Raw genomic sequence first — 20795 nt, 5'->3', positions numbered from 1 at the left:
GCTTCCTCTAGCTTTCTTTTCACTGACTTAACTCCTGCTCAGCCGTCAGATCTCAGTTCTGGGAGTGACTTGTTCAAGAATTCATTCACTGGTCTCTCTGATGAGTCAAGTCCCCTGGTCCCAGGCTCGTGGGGCACTGTGGCCCTCTCACTCACAGCACTAGGGCCAGTTTCACAGGTATTTGTGTGATATGACTGGTGCATGTCCATCTCCAGATGTCATCAGAACTTCAGCTCCAGGGGGCCAGTGATCTGAGCCTGGATTGAGCTAGAAGTATTCCAGGAATGGAGAGCAGCCCTTCATGGCTGGAATGTGCTGAGGCAGCGGGGCACCCGCAGGTAAAATAGGGTTGGATCCTCCAGAACCTGGTGGGCCAACTACTTTTGGCTGCGTTGGGTCTTTGTTGCTGCTTGTGGGCTTTCTCTAGTTGCGGCGAGCGAGGGCTACTCTTCCTTGCGGTGTGCAGGCTTCTCATTGCGGTGGCTTCTCTTGTTGCGGAGCACGGGCTCTAGGCACGTGGGCTTCAGACGTTGCAGTATGCGGGCTCAGTAGTTGTGGCTCACGGGCTCTAGAGCACAGGCTCAGTAGTTGTGGCGTATGGGCTTAGTTGCTCCACAGCATGTGGGATCTTCCCGGACCAGGGCTCGAACCTGTGTCCCCTGCATTGGCAGGCAGATTCTTAACCACTGCGCCACCAGGGAAGTCCTTTCCCATGTTTTTAAACAGCAAGTGCACCATTTATTTTATGTTCCAAGATCTTTCTCCTTTCCCCGGGGGAGGAAGCCTGGGGGGGGGGGGGGAGGGGGGCGGGGTGAACCTGGGAAGAGCACTTAGGGGATATTGGTCTGGGAGGGAGATGATGGTGGCTTGGACTAGGGACTTTGGAGTGGAGACAGAGAGGGGGAATTTGAGAGGGATTTTGGTGGTAGAATCTTGACATTAAAGTGCAAGGGACTTGTTTTTCCTTCACTGCAGAAAAAACTTGCTGCTTCTGCTGCTTCTCATCATGTATTTTTCTCCCTTTATAATTCCTTTGCATTTTCATTATCCATGCTGTTGAAACTCCCCTAACATTAATTCAACCTGCTACTACTACTACAGCATTGAGGGGAGTTATTTATAAAATTCAGTCATCTTAAGTGGGACGCAATTTCTGGACCAAATTCTACTACAAAGATTGCCTGCCTGCCAGCTCCCTGATGCTCCTAATTCTCAGTATTTTCCCATCACCCTTTACAGCAGGGGTTCTCAACAATGGCACAGCCAACATTTGGGGCAGATAATTCTTTGTTGTGGGGGCCTGTCCTGTGAATTATACGATGTTTGGCAGCATCCCTGGCCTCACTCACTGGATGCCATTAGTGCCCTCCCACCCCAATTGTGCCCACAACAAAAATGTCTCCAGGTATTGTCTAATATCCCCTGGGGAAGTGGGGAGAGACTAACCCCCACCATTACCCCCAGTGAGAACCACTGGTCTCTACAAGTTCAGGGAAAGCCCTGTCCCTGGGGCTGAGCTAATGGGAATTCAGATTCCATCTCCTACTCCCTTCTGCATACTCCCTGTGGGACACACATACACACACACACACACACACACACACACACACACACACACACACACACGTCTAGTATAATGAAAGCTCTCTGAGTTCCCTTTGACTTGTTGTCCTGTCTGTATTGAATGTGGAACAACATGGCTTAAGAGAGTCCTGGTCAGTTGTGTGTCCACCAGGCAAGTGACTGAACAACACAACTCCCATCACTCCTTACCCATCACTGCTTCTCCTCAGCCTATCTGCAGAACATGTTCTTGCCAGGACTAGCTGTCTTTAAAGCCAAGCTTAAGTCTCACTTCTTCCATGAATCCTTGTTGGCCTGTTCAACTTCCTGTGGCTGGTAGGGGCAGTTGAATGACTGTTTAATTCATTCATTCAACAAATATTTACTGAGCCCCTACTATGTGTCGGGCATTGTTCTGAGTCCTGGGAATACAGCAATCAACAAAGCAAAGTGTCTACTCTCATGAACTTACTAGAAGGGAAGAGACAATGAATGAATGAATGAATGAATGAATGATGTAGTGTGGGGGTGTAACTGTAGGGGTTTGGACGGATCAATAGTCTATCCCCCATGTGTGGTAGGTAGTTTCCAAAGAAGGCCCTTCCCTCCCTGTATGTGCAGACTGCTCTTTACATCAAGATGCTGGGATGGCTCTGTGACTGCATCGACCAATAGGATTCAGTAGGAGTGATATTCCAGGGCTTCTATGACCAAGAAGAAGACTTAAGAAGACTGTTGGCTCCTACTTCCTTCCTCTTGGAACACTTGCTTTTGGAACAGTCCCACTTGGAACCTAGTTGCCATGCCAGGAGGAAGCCCAAGCCCAAGCAGCTATGTGGAGGAGAGCCAAGCCCCGCCCACCCACCCCCACCCCCCCAGCAGACAGCCCCAGATGAGCTCCCAGCTAGTGGCCAGCACCAAACACCAGCCATGTGAGTGAGGCCATTTGGGACCTTCCAGCCGGTCCAGCATTCCAGCTGACAACCTGGGAAGCAAAAGAACTATCTGGTCAACCCACAGACTCTTGAGAAATAGTAAATTGTTAACTTAAGCTATCGAGTTTGGGACGATTTGTTATGCAGTGATAGATAAAAGAGACACATCTAAATCCATAACCACTGACAGGCCAGCATAAGAGCCCAACAGATATTTAAACTTATAATTGGTAACGCTGACTGGAGGATATAGCTAGTTAATGCTTTACTCATGAACTAGACAGAGTCCAGTGACTGGCACAGCTGGATACCCTCAGGCCTTCTCTTCTTCCCCCTCCCTCCTGGGCAGGTGGGGAGGCCCCTTCTGTGAGACAGAGAGCAGACGAGAACTTGCTCTCTGCAGAAAGGCTGGCTCCCCGGAGAAGGCGGCCAAGCTGAGCATGCTCAGTGTCTTCCCCCAGACTCATCCGTCAGACAACTCAGTCCTCCCACAGAGAACAGGGAGTGATGGGTAGGGAGACAGGCCAACAGAGATGGTCTGACTGGTCTTCCTCCATGTGGAAATATGACGAATATGAGAAAAAGAGTGTCCCAGCAGTGACAAGGGCTCTGCCAAGGAGAAGCTGTGTTTGTGCTACTCAACACAGGCTGGACAGGGAAGACCTCTTTGAGGGGTTGACATTTGAGCAGTGATCTGGATGGGGGGCCGTGGGGACATCTGGAGAAGAGCTTCTAGGCAGAGACAGTGGTTAGGGTGTTTGCAGAGCAGCAGGGAGGCCCGTGTGCCTGAAGCTGGGGGCGGGGCATGAGACGAGGAGAAGGGATTGAGGTTTAGAGGTGGGCAGAGGCCAGAGCATGGGGGCCAAGTGCACCTGGGAAGGATGTCAGACTTTATTTTACATGTGATGGGAAGTCACCAGAAGGTGATCAATGTTCCTTGATAAGTGGGGTCTCCAGGTCACAAAGGCAAGGGCTTCAGTGTCCTGGTAGTTAGGTTTCCTGTTTGTTGGAGGTGTGGCTGAGCCAGGAAGAAGGGGCTGCAGGGCTCCTGTGTGTTGGTGAGGCCACCAAGCTGGAGGGGTGGAGACTCCAGGTGCTCAGTCACGTGCACTGCGATCGGGTCCAACACCTGGCTGGTTACAGACACTTTCAGAACAAAATGGCCAAACAAAAGGTGTTTGCTTTGCAAGACTTCTGGTCTGAGCCACATGGGCAGTGGAATTTCAGACAACAAACTTCACGTGAGTGCCTATGTAATGTTCAGGGCATTCTACAGACACTGGGTGGGACGGAGGGGCAGCGATGACTACAGTGGGCTCTGCTTGTCTTCCTGGAGAAGGAGAAGGAAGGTGATGTCTCCATAATGAAAGGGAGAATGCTGTCACCACCACAGGGAGTGCTGAGGGCCCTCAGAAGATGCAGAGACCACATACGAGAAGGGGATTGGCTGAAGTTGCTGTGGCATGGAAGATATGCTATACAAACTTACGAGTATATTATATACACTGCTTTTCCAAATACTCCTTGCAGGCTTAACCCTACGTGAGGAACTGGGCTATGCACCCAGCACTTACAACAGTAGGCGTTCTGCAAATTATTGATTGGCTGACTCTACACAGATCATCCTATTTAGCGCCTACAAACAACTCTATGAAGTAGGCATCATGCCCATTTTACAGATGAAGAAACTGAGACTTACGGGGGTTAAGGAACTTGTCTGAAGTCCCCGCCACCAGGAAGTGATAGAGGCAGGACTGGCACAGCAGTTCTTCAGTATTGAAGACTTCTCCGCAGAAGCAGAAAGGGTAGAGGCCTACCTCGGTTCCCCTCCAACTCTCTGGCTGGTCAACATCTAAGGGCCTCCTCACCCTGAGATGCTGTCTTTCTTCCCATAGAAAGGGTGGGGCAGGCTCACAGGAAGCTGGGTCACCACCCTTTGCCTCCGGCTTCCCAGAGTAAAAAATAACTTGCTGTTCCCGGAAGTACGTGCATACTGCAGGAAGGACATGGAATATTAGTCAAGGCTCCCTTTGTTCTGCAACTGCGGTAAAAAATGTAGCTGCCTCTCTCTCCAGCTCCGCTCCCTTCTCTCCCATCACCACCTCTTGTCTCCTCTCATTCAGAATAACTGGGAGAGCTTGTACTGGAATTCCAGTTTTTCCTAAAGTGTGGAAAACTCGTCCCTGCTGGTATGGCAAACGATCTTCACTGGGAAACAGCCAGACTTCTAAGGAATCGTAATTGTTATGTATGTCTTTCTACAGTCCTGTTTTTGGCAGGACATACGGGGCTTCCAGTTATTACAACAATCAAATATTTCCCTCATAATTATATTTAAATTTAAAACGTGAGTTGATTTTAAGAAAAATGTTAACCGGTTAACAACTCCGGTGGTGTGGAGATACGGCCAGAATCACGAACAAGGATGTAAAGGGCTCGAGCGTGGGAAATACTCATCTTAGTTCAGAGCCCAGTACACCATCTCTTAAGAAGGGCTGTGCGAATACCGGCAAATTTTTTGGAAGAGCCCCGTCGGTGAGTCTAAGGGCTGGCTCTAGGCCGGCCCAGGAGCTGGAAGGACAGGAGTCTTGGCTGTGCCATTCCCCCTGGGGGCCTGCGTGAGCCTCCTGGCTCTGGGCCGAGTTCCCCTTTTCTGCAATTGAGGAGGTTGCTGCCCTTCCAGCCGGCGCCTTCTCCTTCTTTCACCCTCCTGCCAGCTCTGGAGCTTAGACCAGGAGACAGTGTAAGGGGAAACGATTTCATGTTTCACATGCACACTCGCTTCCTTATCAAATACTCCTTGCGCCCCTCTGTGCACCGGGCACCTCTGCTCTCTCTAGGAAAGTCGTTACTTAAGGCCGTCTTGTCTCGGCCACCAAAGCCCAGGGCGCCACCTGCTGTCCCCATGGAGCCAGTGCAGCCTCCGATTTCGAGCCCCCTTCATCCGGAGGGAGAGGATGAGAATCCCCGGGAAATCCGGGGACGCAGGTCTTTTGCGAGCAGTTGGCAAGGCCGAAAGGGGATGCAAAGTAAATGGATGTGGGCAATTGGAAGAAAAGCCTCCCACGGATGGAGGGGCCCGGAGAGAACCGAAGGAAAGTGGGCAGCCGCCGCCGCCGCGTCTCGCCGTGCTTTTCTCTGGGATAAACGCTTACCACTGGCACCTCCAGGCGACCAAGGGGCACTGGGTCTGCTCCCCACCGCATCCCCGGGTGTGGAGAGAGCAGCTGGGGAGCTGCATCAGAATCTCAATAAATGGATGATGAATGAATTTAATTGGGACAGTGCATTCTTTTTCGCTGCTTTAAGTGGAAAGGAAAGCGATGCAAGATTCAAGGTACAGAAAAGGCACCTCCTCCCCCCGCCGCCCCGCAACACACACGGAAATTGCTCCCCAAAGCTCTCTTTCTCAGCAGTCTCAGCGAGGAGGTTGGAACTCCTCTGCGTCCAGAATGACATCTCCATGTCCGTCCGCCTGGGCCTGCCACCTCCCGCCCCCACCGCCAGCGCCCGCCCTCCTTCGCCTGGTGGACGCTTGAGCAAACAGCTCAAAGTCCAGGTAGGTTTTGCAGCTGGATGCCGGGGTGCAACCAGGAGCACAGGCTCTCCACCTAAGGTGTTCTCTCGCTTTGGTCTGAGTTGGTGGTGGGGAGGGGGGGGTGTTAGAATCGGAGTACTCTGGTCTTACCAGTAGATTCTGGGGCAGTAGGTTTGGAGTGGAGTCCTGGGAGGCAGTCTCCCCCGCCCCTCCCCCCCGCGATTCTTGTCCTTCAAAGGTTGCACACCACTGCACTGGCCTGAAAGGCACTCCTTTGTCCAGGCTTCTTCCAGGCGCAGTGAAAAAATAATTGATTGTGGATGGGGAACTTACTTCCTGCGAGGTACTGCACCTGGGCTTCATGAGAATTCTCATTTAATGCTCACCACTGCCCTTTGAGGGGGCACCGTCTTTCTGTACATTTTAAAGAAAGGGGAGACTAAAGCTTAGAGGATTACTTGACTTGCCCCAGTCCAGTAAATGGCAGGGACAGGATTGGAATTCAATTCATTCTGATTTCAAAGCACTTTTTCCCTAACTTTTCCCAGTACAACAATTCTCTTTTTTCACGTTATTTGGGTATAACGATTTTAGAGTTAATTTTTAAAATAGGCAATACAGGTATGTGGTTCAAAAATTTTTCAAAGTACTAAAATATATTCAGTACCATTGCAAAGCAATGTGAATACACTTAACATTCCTGACAACTGCGCTTGAAAATTTAAAGATGGTGACTTTTATGTTATGTGTTTTTTTTTTTAACCACAATTTTTAAAAAGAGGCGTTCAGTAGGAGGATTCTCTCTTGCCTTTGTCCCCTGTCTGTCTGGTGACCCCTCACCATGGGTAACCATCGCTATTAGTTTTATATGGATCTTTCCTTTTTAAAGTACACACGAATACATACAAATACATCCCCCCCCCTTCCTTTTTTGCACAAAGAGTAACAAACTGTCCGTACCAATCTGCATCTTGTTATTGTCATAGGACACTATATCTTGGAGAACTTTCTATATCAGAACTTCAAGAGCCCCTCATTCCTTTTTAAAATTAATTAATAATTAAAAATTTTAAATTGAGGTATAATCAACGTAACATTATATTAGTTTCAGGTGTACAACCTAATGATTCAACATCTTATACCTTAACTACAATAAGTCTAGTTAACAGAAACTTTTTCTTGTGATGATGACTTTTAATATCTATTAGCAACTTTCAGATATTCAGTACAGTATTATTAACTAGAGTCGCCATGCTGTACATTACATCCCCATGACATCTCTTTTCTAACTGGAAGTTTGTACCTTTTAACCCCCTTTGCCCATATTCTCCATCCTCCCACCCCCTCCTCTGTAGCTATGGGTGTGGTTTTCGTTTGCTTGTTTTTTACATTTCACATATAAGTGAGATCATATGGTATTTGTCTTTCTCTGACTTGCTTCGCCTAGCATAATACCCTCAAGGCCCACCCATGTTGTTGCACATGGCAGGATTTCCTTCTTTTTTATTTTTTAATGATTGAATGGTATTCCATTGTGTATATACATATACATCACATCTCCTTTATCCATTCACCCATGGATACTTAAGTTGTTTCCACATCTCGGCTATTGTAAATAATGCCGCAGCTCATTGCTTCTGTTAGCTGCTAGGGTAGCTCATTGTACAGAGACCATAGTTTCTGCTCACCACTCCCCTGCTGATGGGCCTTAAGATATTTTCCAGTCTCTTGAAGACATATTGGTAACTAGCACCCAGAGGAGCCCGTTCAACTTACCTAGAGTTTAAACCATGACCTCAAAATAAAATGTATGGCTTAGACTCACCCTTGAAAACCGACAGCCCCATGTTCAAGACTCGGCCCCTTGCCTCAGTAAATCCCAGGCTGTTTTTCCTCCAGTGCTGGAATGGATAACGTGCCATATGGAGTAGCAGGTGTGCATTTAGGGGCCTTGGGGTCCAAATCAAGTGTCTTTACACACTGCAGTCACCCACGTTGTGGTCAGCTCACACCGTGAGAGACTTTTGGCATACAGGGCCCAGCAGATTCACAGCCCCCATCTCATGCCCTCTCTGGGCTTGTTGGGTGGAGTGGTGGGTGGAGTCACTCAAGATATTAAACTTCTTTTGGGGGGTAGGTGGGAAGATGCATACAAATGAATTAATGTAAGTTGCACACGAGGGTGCTGGGGTGCCACCTCTTGCTGTGCTGCATGGTAGTGGTCACTCTCCATGGGTGCTCTGATGGCCCTTCCATTAGCACTTTCTCCCACTGTCCCTCATTAAACCGTGAGCTCCTGAAAACCCAAAGTGGAGACCTCGTTGTTCCTTGCCATTCTCACAGCCTTGAAAGTATGACTGGGGCACAGGCAACGCTGGGTGTTGACCACGTGCCAGGGGCCTGCTCAGCACCTTATTCAATTGCCTCACTTAATCCTGGTAACAACTCCCTGAAGTAGGTGCTATTGTTATTCTCAGTTTTGAGATGAAGAAAATGAGGCACAGAGAGGTCAGGCCACCTGTCAAAGTCACACAGCTCCTAAGTGGCAGAGTTGAGATTGTGAGTCTGGGAGGTTTGGCTCCAGAATCTGTCCTCTTCACTGCTCTGCTGCCTCCGTGACCTTTCCTCTTTGTCTTGGAAAGTGAGGGAGGAAAGCTGGATCGTGTTTACTTTAATATTTGCTTTAGCAAAAGTGTATTGTGAGCCTCGGCTCTGCTACTAATTAGCTGTTTTGACCTTGAGACAGTTAGTTAATGTTTTTGTTTCTCATCCATAAAGCAGGGACAATAGTACTGAGTGCATGTGGCTATCGTGAGGGTTCAGTGAATTAGGACGTATGAGGAGCTTACACAGAGTAAGCATTCAAAGAGTGTATGCTGCTAGGCAATGGGCCAGGTCCTTTAGGCTCTTGGTACTCAAGGCAGCATGGGCATCACCTGAGAGCTTGTTAGAAACGCAGAATCCCAGGCCCCTCCCCAGACCAGCTGAATCAGAATCTGCATTTTAGCAAGGTCCCTAGGTGATTTGCAAGTGCATTAAAGTCTGAGAGAGCTCTGCTCTGTAGCAATGAATTTCAATCCCCCTTCTCCCTCAGAATCCCAGGCCTGACTCCTGAACCCCTGCATGGCGTGCGGGGCTGAGGCTGGACCATCCAGTTTTATCAGCTCCTTCAGCCTCTTCTGAAGGTTGGGGACCAGCCAGGCTTGGGAACCCAGCTCTAAGAGCCAGCAGAGGTGAGTGAATGAAGCAGTTTCTGCACTTTTTTTTCTTTTCTTTTTTTTTTTTTGCCGTACGTGGGCCTCTCATTGTTGTGGCCTCTCCCGTTGCGGAGCACAGGCTCCGGACGCGCAGGCCCAGCGGCCATGGCTCACGGGCCCAGCCGCTCCGAGGCATGTGGGATCCTCCCGGACTGGGGCACGAACCCGTGTCCCCTGCATCGGCAGGTGGACTCTCAACCACTGCACCACAAGGGAAGCCCAGTTTCTGCACTTTTGATGTGACAGGGTAGACACTCTTTTGGCTGTAGTGCCCAAACTTTTTAATCTTTTTCTGGATCTGTCTTTCATCCTTGCCCAACCTGGAATTTTGAGAAATGAAGCTTTAGTGACTCACGCAAGAAAGGAGGTCAGGGACAAGAGTGCCACCCTGTGGCAAGAGCCTGGCATTACCATCCAGAAAGCCGCCGGTGAGGATAAGAACTGAGTGACTTCTGTCTGTGGTAACAGGATGTTGATAGCTACATCCTATCGAGCCTTTCTTATATGTCGGGCACTGTGCCAAGTCTTCCTCATGGGTTAGTTCATTTGAAGCAGGTACTCTTGTTACCGCCATGTTGCAGAGGTGGAGAGGGATGAGGTGATTTGATCAGGCTCCCTCAGAGGTGAAGGCTGGAGCTGGGAGGGAACTCAGGGCAGCCTGGCTCTAGAGCAAACAATTATAACAGTTTTGATATATTTCCTCTGTAGCAAAAGAAGGAGGCCTTTCTGGTGTGGACCCCCACATTTTCGACTATTTTTAGACCTGTGCTATTTTGTTTACTGGAGCCAGGCAGTCAGAGACCTGGGTTCTGGCATGAGCGCCCCTCTCTTTTACCCAGGGAGTTGCAGGTAAGTCATTCACCTAATCTTTCTGAGTTTGTAGAAGAGGGGGTAATACTATTTGAGCTGTTTACATTATAGCATCTCTGCATGCTCTGCAAGAAGGCAGCATCTACAAGCCAAGGAGAGAGGCCTCTGGAGAAATCAACGCTGCCAACAACTTGATCTCAGACTTACAGACTCCAGAACTGTGAGGAAATACATTTCTGTTGTTTAAGCCTTCCAGTCTGTGGTAATTTGTTGTGGCAGCCCTAGCAGACTAATATAAGCCCCCAAAAGCAATAACCTCAATCCAGACAGAGCATATACAGTGGAAGCTCTATTTAAAAAATGGGGTCTCACTATGGAGAACAGTATGGAGGTTCCTTAAAAAACTAAAAATAGAACTACCATATGATCTAGCAATCCCACTCCTGGGCATACATACAGAGAAAACTATGATTTGAAAAGATGCATGCACCCCAATGTTCATTGAAGCACTATTTACAACAACCAAGACATGGAAGCAACCCAAGTGTCCATCGACAGATGAATGGTTAAAGAAGAGGTAGTATATATGTGCAATGGAATATTACTCAGCCATAAAAAAGAATGAAATAATGTTATTTTGCAGGAACATGGATGGACCTAGAGATTATCATACTAAGTGAAGTAAACCAGACAGAGAAAGATAAATATCATATGATATAGCTTATATGTGGAATCTAAAAAAAGTGATACAGATGAACTTACTTACAAAACAGAAATAGACTTACAGACATAGAAGACAAACTTATGGTTACCAAAGGGGAAAAGGCAGGAAGGGATAAATTAGGAGTTTGGGATTAACATATACACACTACTATATGTAAAATAGATAACCAACAAGGACCTACTGTATACTGAATATTTTGTAATAACCTATAAGGGAAAAGAATCTGAAAAAAAATGATATATATGTGTGTATAACTGAATCATTTTGCTGTACAATTGAAACTAACACAACATTGTAAATCAACTATACTTCAATAAAAAAATTAAAATTAAAAATAAAAAAGGGGTTTGGGTTGACTAGTGTTACTATCATGTTGAGGCCTGGTCTTGGGTCACAGTGGTGACTTCAGGTGGTGTTTCCCAGAGTGTGGTATGTGGAACATGGTGGTACATGAAATGATGTTAGAGGTTATAAGGATGAATGTAATTCTCTATATATAATTTTTTAAATTAGGAAAATATTAACACATCATACTCATGACTTCATGGTTATTATTGTTTAGAGTGAGCTAAGTTAAAAAATAATAAACTGAGGCTTCCCTGGTGGTGCAGTGGTTGAGAGTCCGCCTGTCGATGCAGGGGACACGGGTTCCTGCCCCAGTCCAGGAAGATCCCACATGCTGTGGAGCGGCTGGGCCTGTGAGCCATGGCCGCTTAGCCTGCGCGTCCGGAGCCTGTGCTTCGCAACGGGAGAGGCCACAGCAGTTAGAGGCCCATGTACCACAAAAACAAAAAAAAAAACAAAAAAAAAAACTGATTTGAAGTTGATTTAAAGAAAATTAGATTAGTTGGGTGATAAGTGAATATAACAATGTTGGCAGAATAATGAAGGTGTATTCACATGACTGCCATTGGGGGAAATGCTGAGCTGAGGACTGACTGTATTTCTGGGAAGATGGCTGTGTGTTGAGAAAGGCTGCTGCCATGTGCATTCCCCCACAAAGTGCTACACCTCTGTTTATGGATCTGAATGAGCTTGAATTTTAAAATGATTCAGTACAACATAGCTGCTCCAAACTGCTAAGTCCACCATAGATTGAATTACACAGAAAAGAGGGAACGGAGCTGGGGAAAAGGACTTGGACTGTAAGAAAGGGAATTCCGACTTCCCTGGTAGTGCAGTGGTTAAGAAACCACCTGCCAGCTAACACATATCCTTCTCAAACTCTTCCAAAATATAACAGAGGGAGGAACACTCCCAAACTCATTCTACAAGGCCACCATCACCCTGATACCAAAACCAGACAAAGATGTCACAAAGAAAGAAAATTACAGACCAGTATCATTGATGAACATAGATGCAAAATTCCTCAACAAAATACTAGCAAACAGAATCCAACAGCACATTAAAAGGATCATACACCGTGATCAAGTGGGGTTTATCGCAGGAATGCAAGGATTCTTCAATATATGCAAATCAATCAATGTGATAAACCATGTTAACAAATTGAAAGAGAAAAACCATATGATCATCTCAATAGATGCAGAAAAAGCTTTCAACACAATTCAACACCCATTTATGATAAAAACTCTCCAGAAAGTAGGCATAAAGGGAACTTTCCTCAACATAATAAAGGCCATATATGACAAACCCACAGCCAACATAACATCATTCTCAATGGTGAAAAACTGAAACCATTTCCACTAAGATCAGGAACAAGACAAGTTTGCCCACTCTCATCACTCTTATTCAACATAGTTTTGGAAGTTTTAGCCACAGCAATCAGAGAAGAAAAAGAAATAAAAGGAATCCAAAATCAGAAAAGAAGTAAAACTGTCACTATTTGCAGATGACATGATACTATACATAGAGAGTCTCAAAGATGCTACCAGAAAACTACTAGAGTGAATCAATGAATCTGGTAAAGCAGCAGGATATAAAGTTAATGCACAGAAATCTCTTGCATACACTAATAATGAAAAACCTGAAAGAGAAATTAAGGAAACACTCCCATTTACCATTGCAACAAAAAGAATAAAATACCTAGGAATAAACCTACCTAAGGAGACAAAAGACCCGTATGCAGAAAACTATAAGACACTGTTGAAAGAAAGTAAAGACGATAACAAACAGATGGAGGGAAATACCATGTTTTTGGATTGGAAGAATCAACATTGTGAAAATGACTATACTACCCAAAGCAATCTACAGATTCAATGCAACCCCTATCAAACTACCAATGACATTTTTCACAGAACTATAACAAAAAATTTCACAATTTGTATGGAAACATAAAAGACCCTGATGAGCCAAAGCAATCTTTAGAAAGAAAAATGGAGCTGGAGGAATCAGGCTTCCAGACTTCAGACTATACTACAAAGCTACAGTAATCAAGACAATATGGTACTGGCACAAAAACAGAAACATAGACCTATGGAACAGGATAGAAAGCCCAGAGATAAACCCATGCACATATGGTCACCTTATCTTTGATAAAGGAGGCAAGAATATACAGTGGAGAAAAGACAGCCTCTTTAAGTGGTGCTGGGAAAACTGGACAGCTACATGTAAAAGAATGAAATTAGAACACTCCCTAACACCATACACAAAAATAAACTCAAAATGGATTAAAGACCTAAATGTAAGAAATGGAAATAAAAACAAAAATAAACAAATGGGACCTAGTGAAACTTAAAAGCTTTTGCACAGCAAAGCAAACCATAAACAAGAGGAAAACAACCCTCAGAATGGTAGAATGGTAGAAAATATTTGCAAATGGAGCAACTGACAAAGGATTAATCTCCAAAATATACAGGGAGCTTATGCAGCTCAATATCAAAAAAGAACAAACAACCCAATCCAAAAATGGGCAGAAGATCTAAATAGACATTTCTCCAAAGAAGATATACAGATTGCCAACAAACACATGAAAGGATGCTCAATATCACTAATCATTAGAGAAATGCAAATGAAAACTACAATTAGGTATCACCTTACACCAGTCAGAATGGCCATCATCAAAAAATCTACAGACCATAAATGCTGGAGAGGGTGTGGAGAAAAGGGGACCCTGTTGCACTGTTGGTGGGAATGTGAGTTGATACAGCCACTATGGAGGTTCCTTAAAAAACTAAAAATAGAACTACCATAAGACCCAGCAATCCCACTACTGGGCATATACCCTGAGAAAACCATAATTCAAAAGAGTCATGTACCACAATGTTTTTGCAGCTCTATTTACAGTAGCCAGGACATGGAAGCAACCTAAGTGTCTATAGACAGATGAATGGATAAAGAAGATGTGGCACATATATACAATGGAATGTTACTCAGCCATAAAAAGAAACGAAATTGAGTTATTTGTAGTGAGGTGGATGGACCTACAGACTCATACAGAGTGAAATAAGTCAGAAAGAGAAAAACAAATACCATATGCTAACATATGTATATAGAATCTAAAAGAAAAAAAAAGGTTCTGAAGAGCCTAGGGGCAGGAAAGGAACAAAGATGCAGAGGTAGAGAATGGACTTTAGGACACGGGGAGGGGAAAGTGTAAGCTGGGACGAAGTGAGAGAGTGGCTGGACATATTATACACTACCAAATGTAAAATAGACAGCTAGTGGGAAGCAGCTGCATAGCACAGGGAGATCAGCTATGTGCTTTGTGATCACCTAGAGGGGTGGGATAGGGAGGGTGGGGGGGAGACGCAAGAGGGAGGAGATATGGGGATATATGTATATACATAGCTGATTCACTTTGTTATAGAGCAGAAACTAACACACCATTGTAAAGCAATTATACTCCAAAAAAGATGTTTAAAAAAATAAAAAAATAAAAATAAACCTTAAAAAGAGAAAAGGAATCCGCCTGCCAATGCAGGGGACACGGGTTCGATCCCTAGCCCAGGAAGATCCTACATGCTGCAGAGCAGCTAAGCCCGTGTGCCTTAACTACTGATCCTGTGCTCTATAGCCCATGAGCCTCAACTACTGAAGCCCATATGCTTAGAGCCCATGCTGTACAACAGGAGAAGCCACCGCAATGAGAAGTTCATGCACCGCAAGGAAGAGTAGTCCTGGCTCGCCGCAACTAGAGAAAGCCCATGCACTGCAACGAAGACCCAACGCAGCCAAAGATATAAATAAACAAACAAACAAACAAATAAATAAATAAATAAAAGGGAATTCCTATGGAATAAGGTGCCCGCTCCATGTTCAGCACACACATCGAGAGAAGGGAAAACTGTCCTGTCAAGATCCGTTGAGGAAATGAGAGAAGAGAGAAAATGCAGGAGGAGTGGGACAAAATGCCAGTCGCTTACAATTGCTTAGCCCTTAGCAATTGGCAAAGGTCTTACAGGCCTGTTTTCTTGACTGGATTCAATGATATTCTGTAGTCAAGCTGGGTGGGACATGGGGAACTCTTAAACACTGTGTTCTCCTGCACCTCCCTTCCCAGTCCCCTTGGCCTGGCTCCTGCTTCATCACTCCAGCAAGCAGACCCCTCAAAGTCACCAGGGCTCTTGATGATCACCCCAGTTTTGCAGACAAGGAGCCAAGGGCCACCAAAGTGAAGCCACTTCCTTGACTAAGGCTGTCCAGCTGGTGGGGGGCAAAGCTGAGGAGCTTTTTGTTCCTCACTCTAGGGCTTGTTACGACCTAGTATTTCCCTTTCTTTACCTGTTTGCAGGACTGTTGTATGGATGTGACACTACTCTGTCTGGGCAGCTTAAGAGTAAATCTGGGCCTCAGTGGGAGAAGATGTCAGCAGAGGGTGGAGCTGGTAGGAGAGGGTAAGGCCAGAGGCAAGTTTCAGCTCTGTTATCTCACCAAGAAAATTCTCCTGACTTCCTTGTTTCAGTGGTGTCATGCTTAAAGTCTCCAGGCCTGAGATTTTTAAAAAACAACTTTACTGAGGTATAATATATGTACAATAACATGCATCCCCTTTTTGTGTGCAGTTCCACGAGTGTTGATAAATGTTTGCACCCAGGTGTCCACTGCCACCACATTCAAATATAGAACAGTGCTGTCACTCCACGTTTCCTTGTACCCACGGACCTCTGTTCTGCCACGAAAGATTAGATTTGCCATTTCTAGAGCTTCCTGTAAATAGAAACATGCAGTAAGTATTCTTTCATGTCCAGCTCTCTCAGCATGTTTTGAGACTCATCCAAGTCACGTGTATTAATTTTTTTTTCTGACTAGTTTCCATTGTATGTATATACCCTAATTTTTTCATTCATTTATCTCTTGGTGGACATTTGAGTTGTTTCCAGTTTTTGTCTAATATGAGTGAAGCTGCCATGAACATTCCTTAAGATTTTGTGTGGAGGTATACTTCCATTTCTCTTAGGTAGATACCTAGGAGTGGGATTGCTGAGTCATACTATAATGGGTAGCCTTTAAAAGGAAAATGCCAAATTATTTTTCAAAGCGATTTTGCCATTTTACATTCCCTTTAGCAATGTATAAGGGTCTTGGGTTGGGTTGCTCCATGTCTATACCAATGCTTGATAATATCGGTCTTTTGATTTTTTTTTTTAAACCTGACTGTTTTCTTATTTTTAGCACTGTGGGTTTTTTATTGTTGTTTTGGTTTGGTTTTGTTGTTTTTTTAAAAATATTTATTTATTTATTTTTATTTTTGGCTGCATCAGGTCTTGGTTGCAGCACGCAGGATCTTTTGTTGCGGTTTTCGGGCTTCTCTCTAGTTGTGGTGTGTGGGCTCCAGGGCATGTGGGCTCCGTAGTTGTAGCACATGGGCTCCAGAGTACATGGGCTCTGTAGTTGCAGCACTCAGGCTCTCTAGTTGTGGCATGTGGGCTCAGTAGTTGTGGTGTGCGGACTTAGTTGCCCCACGGCCTGTGGGATCTTAATTCCCCACCTAGGGTTTGAACCCGTGTCCCCTGTATTGGAAGGTGGATTCTTAACCACTGGACCACCAGGGAAGTCCCAATGTTGGTCTTTTTAATATTAGCTATTTTATCGAGTGTGCAGTGGCATCTCTTCATTTTGATTTTAACTTGGACTTTCTTGATGACTAATGATGTTGAGTATCTTTTCATGGACTTATTGGCCATTTATGTAAGTCTTCTTTTGCTAAGTGTCTACTCACATTTTTTGCTCATTTTTTATTGGGCATTGTCTTATTATTGAGTTGTAAGAGTTGTTTTTTAAAAAATTTATCTGGACACCAATCCTTTTTCAACTATATGTGTTATATTTTCTCCCCCTCTGTGGCTTGCTCTTTCATCTTTTAAAATGATATCTTTAGGAGAGCAGGAGTTAAATTTAGTTTTTCTTCTGCCAAGTGGATTTTCAAGATTTAATTTTCAAAATTTATTTTGGTGCTGAGAAGTGGGAAGGCTATTTATTTGTTCACATAACATGCCTTAGTCCCCAGTGTTCCTCTGGCCAAGCACACTGCATGGGAGGAATCCATCTGTCTCCCTGACTTGCTCCCAGTCAGTAATGCCAGCTAGGAAGTGCCTTGGCCCTGACATCTCAGCTGGAGGCTGCCAAGCAGAGGGGCCAGAGCTAAATCCCAGGTAAGCCGGGTAGGCTTCTGTCCTTGCTGGGGCCCTACCTTTGCAACATCTGACACTGTGAATCTAAATACAAATATCCTCTTTTTTTCTCTGTAGCACTTATGTTGGCTTGTAATCTTATCTTGGTGGGTTCATTTATCTGTCTTTCCCACTTGACTGTCTCTGAGGACAGGGACCTTGTCTGTTTTTATGTCCAAGAATTTGCAGAATATTAGTGGCTTTCAGAGCCCTACTTGCCCAGCACTGTGGGAAGAAGGCAGACAGTTCCCATTCTCAGGGTCCACAAGGAGTTCTAACTTGTGGCTGAGAAGTGTCCCTTATGGTTCTCCATCCCTAGACCAGGGCAAAAGTGCTTGTGGTCTATGGGCAGGAGGCTGGGAGAATCCCACCTCTCAGCCATGTGCCTGGGGTCCTCACCTTAGGAAACACTTGTTTTCAGCTTTACCCTCTTCCCCCTGTGGATCCCCTACTGGTCTGTTAGGTGATGAAGGGTCTCATCACACTATTTGCTCCTTCCTCCTGTCTTCTATCCCCTCTCTTCTTTCCATCTTTCTTCTGGGGTCCTTTCCTGCCCCCTCCTCCTCCCCACTTCCCTCTTTCCAGCTGTAAGATGTGAGGAAGACCTCAAAGACTCACCAGGAGACAAATTCAACTGTAAGGACAATAAACGTAAACATGGATAACTATACAAATTCCAAAAGTATCTTTATTGTTTTCAAAGCAACCTATTAAATAGCAGTTCTTGCGTGCATTATAAACTTCCTTAAAATTCATTGTCATCTATTACAGTGCATGTGTCAGCTTCAAATTTCACCTCAAATGCCCAGGGCTGAGACTTAGGCTTTCTGGGTGGGTTAACCTCCAGTAACCCCAAAGAGCTTAAGGTATGGGAAGTGAAGGCACATCTAAGGAGTTTTTACATAATCCTGGAGGAGTTTTTAATTTTGATGAAATCCAACTTTATCATATTTTTTCTTTTATGATTTGTGCTTTTTGTATCCTATTGGAAAAAATTTTGCCTACTCTTACTTCAAAATAGTCTATGATTTCTTTGAGAGCTAACGATTACATTTAGGCCTATGATTCATTTCAGGTTAATCTTTGTGAATGCCATGAGGTTGCCTTTTCATTTTGCTGATTTATTCTTTTGCTTACAGAGGCTTTTTAGTTTGATGTAGTCTCACTTGTTTATTTTTGCTTTTGTTGGTTGTGCTTTTGGTGCCATACCCAAGAAATCATTGACAAGACCAATATCAAGGAAATTTTCCCCTGTATTCTTCTGGGAGTTTTATGGTTTCAGGTCTTACAGTTAAGTCTTTAAACTATTTTGAGTTAATTTTTATGTATGGTATAATATAAGGGTCCAATTTCATTCTTTTGAATGTGGATATCTAGTTTCTTAACACCATTTATTGCATAGACTATCTTTTCCCCATTGTTAATTTTGGCTCCTTTGTCATAAATTAGTTGACCATATATGCATGCGTTTATTTCTGGACTTTCTATTCCACTGATTTATGTGTCTGCTTTTATGCTAGTACCATACTCTTTTGATTAGTATAGCTTTGTAATATAGTTTGAAAGCAGGAAATTGGATACCCCCAGCTCTGTTCTTCTTTCTCTAGATGGCTTTGGCTATTCAGGGTCTTCTGTGGTTTCATTTGAATTTTAGGACGTTTTTTTCTGTGAAAAATACCCTTGGAATTTTGATAGGGATTGCATTGAATCTGTAGATTGCTTTGGGTAGTATGGACATTTTAACAACATTTTAATTCTTCCAATTCATGAGCATGGAATATTTTTCTATTTATTGTGTCTTCAGTTTCTTTCATTAATGTCCTATACATTATACATGTATACATTATACATTTCCTATAATGTCCTATTTTTTTTTTTTTTTTTTTTTTTTGCGATACGTGGGCCTCTCACTGCTGTGGCCTCTCCCGTTGTGGAGCACAGGTTCCGGATGCACAGCCTCAACGGCCATTGCTCACAGGCCCAGCCGCTCCGCGGCATGTGGGATCCTCCTGGACTAGGGCACGAACCCGCGTCCCCTGCATTGGCAGGCAGACTCTCAACCGCTGCACCACCAGGGAAGCCCAGTGTACAAGTCTTTCACCTCCTTGGTTAAATTTATTCCTATAAATTTATTCTTTTGATGAAATTATAAATGAGATTGTTTTCTTAATTTATCTTTCTAATAGTTTGTAGTTAGTATATAGAAATACAACTGATTTTTTTTTGTGGTACGCGGGCCTTCCACTGTTGTGGCCTCTCCCATTGTGGAGCACAGGCTCTGGACACGCAGACTCAGTGGCCATGGCTCACGGGCCCAGCCGCTCCGCGACATGTGGGATCTTCCCGGACCGGGGCACGAACCCGTGTCCCCTGCATCGGCAGGTGGACTCTCAACCACTGTGCCACCAGGGAAGCCCACAACTGAGTTTTGTATATTGATTTTGTATCCTGCAACTTTACTGAATTCTTTTATTAGTTCTAACAAATTTTTTGGTGGAGTCGTTAGGGTTTTCTATGTCATATCATCTGCAAATAGAAACAGTTTTATTTCCTCCTTTTTGATTTTAATGACTTTTATTTCTTTTTCTAGCCTAACTGTTCTGGCTAGGACTTCCAGTACTATGTTGAATAAAAGTGGTGAGAGTGGACATCTCCATCTTGTTCTTGATTTTAGAGGTAACAATTTCAACATTGATTTGCCCTTTGATCTTACCTCTCTTATGGATCCAAAAAGAGTTGTTAATTTTTCAGTCTATTCAGCTCCTTTCTTATGGAATTGGACACTGGAAATCTCCTTTCCCCAATTTTTAATGGGATATTTTGTTGTTGTTGAGTTGTAGCTCTTTATATGTTCTGGATACTAACCACTTATAAGGTATATGATTTGCAAATATTTTCTCTCATTCCATGAGTTGCTTTTTCACTCTGTTGATAGTGCCCTTTGAGGCACAAAATTTTTAATTTTGATGAAGTCCAACTTATCTATTTTTTCTTTTATTGTCAGTACTTTTGGTGTCATATCCATAAATCACTGCCAAATGTCATGAAGTTTTACCCTTATGTTTTCTAAGAAGGGTTTTATGATTTTAGCTCTTATGTTTAGGTTTGATCCACTTTGAGTTCATTTTTGTCTCTGGTATAAAGTAAGGGTCAATTTTTGTTCACTTGCATGTGGATGTTCATATTTCCCAGAACTGTTTGTTGAAGAGACTGTTCATTCCCCATTGTGTAGTCCTGGCTCCCTTTTTGACTCATTTGACCACATAAGTGAGGGTTTATTTCTGGGCTCTCTATTATATTCCATTGGTCTGCCATTATGCTGGTAATACAGTTTTGATTACTGTAGCTGTAATATATTTTGAAATCAGGAAGTATAAGACCTCTAAGTTTGTTCTTTTT

The 20795-nt window shown here is 44.3% G+C and overlaps 1 long non-coding RNA gene across 3 annotated transcripts in view; it reads left to right on the top strand.

Moving 5' to 3' along the window:
* The first annotated feature begins 884 nt into the window (after positions 1–884).
* LOC109549548 (uncharacterized) overlaps positions 885–20795 on the top strand; it is a 39041-nt gene continuing 19130 nt past the window's right edge. For 2 of the 3 annotated variants that reach the window (XR_012327892.1, XR_012327894.1), the window contains exons 1-2: positions 885–6057; positions 9131–10142. This is a non-coding gene — a long non-coding RNA (uncharacterized lncRNA). The remainder of the gene's footprint in view (positions 6058–9130; positions 10143–20795) is intronic. The other variant, XR_012327893.1, reaches the window with a different exon arrangement.

Source organism: Tursiops truncatus, chromosome 19 (assembly GCF_011762595.2).
Source record: "Tursiops truncatus isolate mTurTru1 chromosome 19, mTurTru1.mat.Y, whole genome shotgun sequence".
In the NCBI taxonomy this organism is placed as follows: Eukaryota; Metazoa; Chordata; class Mammalia; order Artiodactyla; family Delphinidae; genus Tursiops; species Tursiops truncatus.
The sequence above is the reverse complement of the archived record's forward strand: the minus strand, read 5'-3'. Positions and strand labels throughout refer to the sequence as shown.